This window comes from Styela clava, chromosome 12 (genome assembly GCF_964204865.1).
Source record: "Styela clava chromosome 12, kaStyClav1.hap1.2, whole genome shotgun sequence".
Lineage (NCBI taxonomy): Eukaryota > Metazoa > Chordata > Ascidiacea > Stolidobranchia > Styelidae > Styela > Styela clava.
The window spans coordinates 15,521,436-15,529,014 of NC_135261.1; positions in this window are offsets into that span (position 1 = coordinate 15,521,436).

Sequence of the window (7,579 nt, forward strand, 5' to 3'; positions counted from 1 at the left end):
TTATTTACAATTACCAGAATAATAATGAACGTGAAAGACTTCTAACATTTCCCCCCATGTTTGTTTTTTGTCACAATATTCAAACATAGGTGAAGCAAGTATTTGCCTGAAGCAGAGGGCTAAGATTTTTTGCAATCTTGTAATTTCCATGTCATACGATGCATCTGTTATTGAAGCTGACGTTTGCTATCTGTGCCCAAATCGTACGGTGTAGCCTACTTTCAGTTGATTAATTTTTGCTGGCATAGTTTCGGAAGAATCACAAAGTTGCAAAATAATCGCAATAACGTTTGTAAATCAGATTGTAGTCTATTATTTATAGGTCAAGAGCAGTGGAATGAAACGTAATGAAGACTTGGATAATGCTGTCAGAAAAAAGAAACATATATAATCCAGTACCGACAGGCTGTGGCTGCTAGGACGTGTTACCGTAAATGATTGGGAACCACTGAATTAAGTAATAGAATCAGGTGCTTCTGGCAATAATGAAAATGGGCACCACAGAAATATCTGCACTTTAGTAATTTCCATAGACGATTTTTCAATGGGCTCAGTGTTTAGAATTAGACTAATTGGCAGATTCGAATCAGTCAAACGACATATACCTCGATATTGGCCGGTTGAAATAAAATACTCAAATAATAACTTGAATCTGTTTGTGAAGGATGAAAAAGCTGACTGAACGTAAGAAATTTGGTTCGCGGATTCACTTCTCAAATTATCTTACGCATCTTTTCGCAATTACGCATTTTTATCGAAAAAACTAAAATGATCAAGAGCTAAAATGAGATATCATTTTATTTCCACGAATACTGTAAAAGTGTAAAGCAAACGCAAACGATAGTTTCAGATGAACGACTCCAATTCAGCTATAACAACACTTCCTTAAAAACAATCCAGTATGGGTATTGTAATTTTTGAGAGTTAATTAGCCTAGTCGTGGGTTGTCATGCGTGACGTTATTGAATGAGCTAGATTCTGATACACCAGGGCAGGGCAGGATCAGCACACGATACAGGTGGTCGTGGTAAAAAAGGGAGGGCATGACAGCAGGCCAAGAAACATAAAAATGGTGGTTGTAGATACCTGGGTAGAGAATAGAAATTAGCGAGTGCGGTCCCGCGGAGGAAAATAATAAAAACGAGCAAGCAAATCGTCAGTCGATAAATAATACAATACAAGTAAAATGAAATATGGCGAATTTGGCGACCACATACACCACATAACGTTTGCACCTAATATATGACTAAGTATTCGACTTCGGTACTCCCGAAGTATGTAAACCAATATGGCGGGCACCGGGACGAATTATGTGTATCAGGTTAGGGTTAGGCCATAATTTTATTCCAATTTTCCTTATTTTGTTTTATTTCAAGTTAGGGGACTAGCCAAGATACTCTCGTAGTATTTGTACCTGAAATTATGGCCTAACCCCAACGTGGTACATATACTACGTTCCGGTGTCCGCCATCTTGTTACGCATACTTAAGGAGCACCGGCTATCGTGTCCATCTATTTGAGTATCGTTCTTTTAATATTTCAAATATAGTCTGATGGTGAAGATGAATAGAAGGAGGTAAAGTAATTGCTGACGTGTAAGTATGTCCACGGTGCAATATACTGCAAGGAAGTATTGGCTGAAGCAATGAGGTAGCTAGTGGCACATTCTAGAGCGCATATGCTGTAGGCAATATGCTTTGTTCATGAAAAAAGTGCAAAGCGAAATAAAGATCGCAGAAAATCGACTTTCAAAGTATACAATGCAGTAAATTTCTACTAGACTCCGTATAGCGAGCGACTCATACGTTGAGTAAGTCTGTTGTCGCTTTTCTAATTTGGTGTTGGCATAATATAATTTGGTGACGTTTCAATGCAGACAAACTTAATCAAGGAATAATGATATGGTAAGAACGCTGGCGTATAATGAAAAATATTATCACAGGGTAAAATCAAATCTAGAAACACATTTATTTATAGAAGTTTGACATTCCTCAAACTCTCGTCTTTGTTCATGTGTCGCAATTCGAAAAATATTCTTTTCCTTTGATGTGTCTGAATAGCTGAGTCAATTAACTGGCCAAGTTTAATTTAAGTCGCCAATCCGAATCAATAAAAAAAGATAGTTCCCAGGTTATTCGTTCCTAATGCGAAGTCTTGAATAATTAGAAAAGCCATAAGCATCTCGAACAGTGATTATCAAAATTTTAATATCTATCGTAATTTCTACAGTCTGTACGGCAAAGTGTATAATATTTCCAAACCGCGTAACTATATGACCAGGCTCATTGACTAGATTCGAGCATTGAATTTCCAACTTTTTCGCGGAATATAATGATTCAAGGCATGATGATTCAATGATTAAACAAGAATCGTTTAATTTTAGAAAGTTAGATAAGTCTTTGGCAATATTTATTTAAGCAAATTCACAAAAGGGTAATTTACCCTGTACAAAGATCTGCATAATGAATTTCAACACTTGTGACAGGAGCCGTTGTAAGTTAGGTAGAAGTTGTCTATTTTCGTATAAAATTTTTGATAAAATTAAAACGCACTATAATGTTTTTGTTTCTAATAAATACGTGCATCCCGCCCTTTCTTTACCTCATATATATTTTGACATTTCAGTTTTGTAATGCGAGAATTATCCTCTTTTACTTTTAAGTTGACCTGATATGACTCAACGCGGTATGTAACTATGATTTTTACAATATAATATATATTTCCCATTATTTGTTCTTTCAGGGAAAAAATGGGCTTGAAAAATATTCGCAAAGGGTTGGAGATATCGTTCAACTCTTCTTATCATATAACGAGGTATTAAAAAAGCTATTGTGGACATCCCAACATCTTGTTCAATATTTGTATCATTGAGGTTGACATACAGACAAAACGAAATTAATCAAAATTACATGAAGAATGTATTACAGGAACAAAACAGCACCATTTGTTTTGTGAATTATTGAGGAGCTTTAAAAAAATCATCCAATTAGTTTTTGATTTTAAAAAAAGAATTCTTTACGGCTTTATGCTTAGCAAGAGTTATTTGCAAACTTCAGAATGTGAAATTCAGCTACAGAGCAACAACATTAAAATATTTAGTTAGATAGCAAGATTTCATTTTAGGTAAATAATGATGCATCATTCACTATAACAGATATTACTAAAGTTGTAGGAGCAATTTACAAGGTAAGGAAAATATTACATTTGGGATATTGTCGTTGAATAGCCATAAATTTGACTGGATAAATTCATAAAAAATATTTTTTTGGTATTATTTGCTGTACACTATCAAATACATTTATTTTGAATCATTTTTATTTTGAACTGAGTTTCAATTTGAAAAACAAACAAAAAAATGAAAATTTCTTCTGTTTTTCAGAATATAATCTTATATTACACGCAATGGGTCAGTAAAACAGTTGAAAACTCCGGTCTGTGTTGTATTGTGTTCGAGCATTTTCTAGAAAAAGGCGAATGCCGCTTAATCTACGTTGTAATTGTTTGCACCAAAATTGTTCAGGGAAGAAATATTGTTGGCGGTGAAAATCTCTTGAACTTGTCCCATCCAATTCGTTTTCAATCATTTCAAAAATTATATAATGCTGTCAGTGTTCATCAACCCTGTTAAAGATGCTAATGACGTTATTTTCCAGAATTTGTATGACCCAGCCGATGAGGAATATATCATAAATGAATTCCTTCGGCGATTAAATGAGGCAGCAAATACAAATATTGAATAGAAGTTGATTTTTCGTCGGGAATATATGCTAACAAAGCAGGCTTCATAGAAAACTAAATTCGAATGAGGAATCTATTAGCCTTGGTTGGCTATGCCTGATGACTAAATATTAATGAAAATAAAGCTGACCAATTGAAACAGACAATCTAAAACGGAAACTTTCTCAGTTATGAGTGTGAAATCTTACGCTAAATGTAGATATAGTGAGATTTTTGTGCGTTTTAGAGAGTTTTTTGGTAGTTTTTGCATGTTTTAGCTTGATAAATGACAAATAACGATCAATGTGTTTGGACAATAAAAGTGCTTGTTTTGTATTGCACTGTTTACCTATACTTGACACTATTGTGGCCCGCAAACAATACAAAAATAATTCTGGGGCCCGCGTGTACCCAGTGTATATAGAATACGTCAGCGTCGGAAAGTTCTCAACAACTTTTATCATTTTTTTGCTGTTCCGGTGAAGATATCCGGTCAATATCTTTTGTTAAGTCACTATCATATTTCTTCCTATCTCTATTTATGAATCGATATTTTTTTCCGTCTATGTAATCAGAATGCAGAAGAAACATTTTAAAACTGCTTTTTTCGATATTGTAATCGTACAAATGTGATAATACTCCACGTTCGGTTGATTTATAGTCGGTGTTTACAGCACATCCTGCGATACTGTCGATCGTTATGTTAGTATTTAGAACATTGAACCATTCTCCGTTTGATATGTCTCCGTTCAGCTGATGCGCCGAATCATGTCCCTGAACACTTTACTCATTGCTGCCATACGTTGCAGTTAAAAATATGAGAACATGAGAGAACATGAAGCCAAAAAATAAAATGTTTCTTCCCATCTTCACCAACCAACAATAAAATTATTCGGGTACAGTTGTTTGCCAGGGCAACCTGTGAAAACTCAATGCTGCTGGATGCAAGAGAATAACATGTCGTTTTGCTTTATGTGTTTTTTCATTCCGATTGTAATGATATTGAAGACGTACTTAAGGGTAAACAGTACATCTCGCTTTTTATGTGCGATTCAAGCATGGATGAAACTTTTTCAAGCAAGGAATGTATATCAATATACCGTGAATTCACACGACCATCTGATGTATGTTTTCTAGGCATATATATGATAGAACCAATATTGGGCATATCTTGAATGCATATTTCAAACGTATTTTGCGTATATTATGTAGTTTCTATAATCAGTATAAATAAATCTATATCTTATCTTAGAAAAAGTTTCGACAAGTTCTTTTTCAATATCTCGCTGTTTTGGTAAAATTGCAACTATACCGCCTTCAAAGCCAATTTTCATTTTTTCTAAATTTCTATTTATCAACCGATATTTTTCGTCATCTATATATTTATAATAAACTGGAATTTTTTTGTATTTTTTTCGTTCGATGTTGTGCCAATCGTATCAGCAAATCCTCCGCGCTTGGGTGATTTGTAATTGCCCATTGCCATACATACTTTTATCCTTAGTAATGCCGGTGACAGGGGTACCATCCAGACAAATGCAAAGGATAAATAGCAGCAAACTTGTGAATGATATATCTATTTTCATCTTTAGCAACCAACGTTAAATTGTTAAATCCTTGCGACTGTCGCTACGACAAGAAGGGCATAATCATGATATGTTCCTTGTTTGCGCGTTTTATTGATTGCAAAAGAAACGTGAAATGATTTGTCGGCAACATTTTTTCGTACAGGGTCTGTAATCTCAAAAAACATACACTATCATCGCATAATTTTGTATGTAGCTAATCAATTGACACGCAGCCCCTGCTCACAGCAACTATAGGGTAATCTATGTCATCCATGCAAACCACGGGAATTTGCACTACAAATATAAATTTTTATTCTGAAATCTGAACGAATCTAATTAGTGCACACACTCTCAATCTTGAGAAATGGATTGGAAGAGGCATCATGGATTTTGCATTACTGGATTCATTACAAAACGATTACAAGCGCGAAGGATTTGCGTATGAGGTTGACTATAACATCGAAAAAGAAAAATACAAAAAGTTTAAGTTCATTACAAATATATAGACGCCGGAAAATATCGGATTATGCATAAAAATTTGGAGAAATTGGAAACAGGCTTTAAAGGCGACATTGATGTAATCTTACCAAAACAACGTAAAATTGAAGAAGAACTTGTCGAAAATTATTCAAAGATAAGATAATAGATTTATCTATATATACTGATTATAAAAATTACACAATGAATGCAAAATATATTGACAAAAACATCGAAGGAAACTCGAGAGGGGTTGGGTAGGCATGCGCAATCGATATCCGACTGCAGAAGATTTTTTGCGAGTTTTCAACAAAATGATTGAAATAGGAAATGAATGGAATGCCGTATAATATTGTATTTTTAAATTTGTATATGTAGAAAACTAATAAAAATATTTTTTCCGAAGAACGATGTGTTGTATGACATTACTCTCTCTAAAATATTCAGTGGAGTGTTAAAATATATTCAAGTCAACTTTTATCTTTGATGAGTAGTTAAATACTTGATATTATACAGGGTGCCTCAAAGTAAGTAAGGGAAGGTGGGCCACGGGGCACAACAGAAAATCAACTCTCACACTCATACTATACCCGAAATCAGGTCTGCGGTTCAATTTTTGAATCCGCCCTTCGTTGAGTTACAACGTCCTCGCAAACGGACAACGGCTGTGAGCGACGTAAGTTATGGGATAAAATTTGTTTGAGGGTTGAAACTAAAATTTTAGCATGGAAGTTTTATTGTTTTTCTACCATAGCCTTTCCAACATGACAAACCAACGTCTGATATTTTTCAGCTTCATTCCGCTGTAAAACATTCAAAACGTTGGCGTTTCGATGTGCATTCCTAATCTCGACGTGGGGTAGTGAAAATATTTGTTCCCTGTGGGGAACAATGGACCGGGGTTTAGTGGGACATGCTCCACTGGGCACAATTCGACAGTTTTTGATTCATCAAGTGCTTGGAAGTCTAGAAATGCGTTATGTTTTGAGCACTATTAGGTTACCTTTTGACCCATAGCTCAATATGAAATGTAAACCAGATTCAATTTGTTTTGATGCAGGTTCGAAAAAGTAAATACCTTGCCTTTGGCCGGAATTAGAAATTTTGCTTGGTAATATATAAATGCCGGTTTTATTTTAAATATTACATCATTGTTTTTTGTTCTTTTTGAATGTCCCCAGGGCCTGTCCGAATGTGTCCCTCAAGTGGAACACTTGACAGACGTTTTTAAAAGCATTTTGGTGAAAAGATGTGTGTCGCTAGGGAATTTCTTAGTTAATAATACTTTGCCTTCCTAATTTATATGCTTCTTGCCAAACAGCAATTTTTCACCTCATTTCTTGGGTCAATCTCCTTGTCATTCTGTGGGTTGATGAAAAATGCAAACAATATCTAAATTTTACTTTTAGGATGTTTCCTGATGAGGAACGCTCTATGATGAGTACCTGAAAAAAAAATCATAATTAAAAGTGTATACTTACTTTTGAGACACCCTGTATATATATATGCTTTATATTTAGGCTTACGTCCCGTTTTAAGCGGGACATTCCCACTTTTCACGTCTTGTCCCGGCGTCCCGACCGTTCAGCCAAAAGTTCCGGTTTGGCGTTAAGTCAGCATAATACACGAACATTACCAATTAGCATGTTCTTGGTACTGTTGTTGCTGTGTAGCGTGCCGGAAGCCTATACTTACTGAAGGCGGTTTTGTTTGTTCCGTTGTTTTCCGCTAACATTGTTGGCGGTTCATTGGTACAATTTGTTACGTGTAAGCCATGTACGTTGCTAGAGAGGTTGCTAGTCAGCAGGACGTAAAGT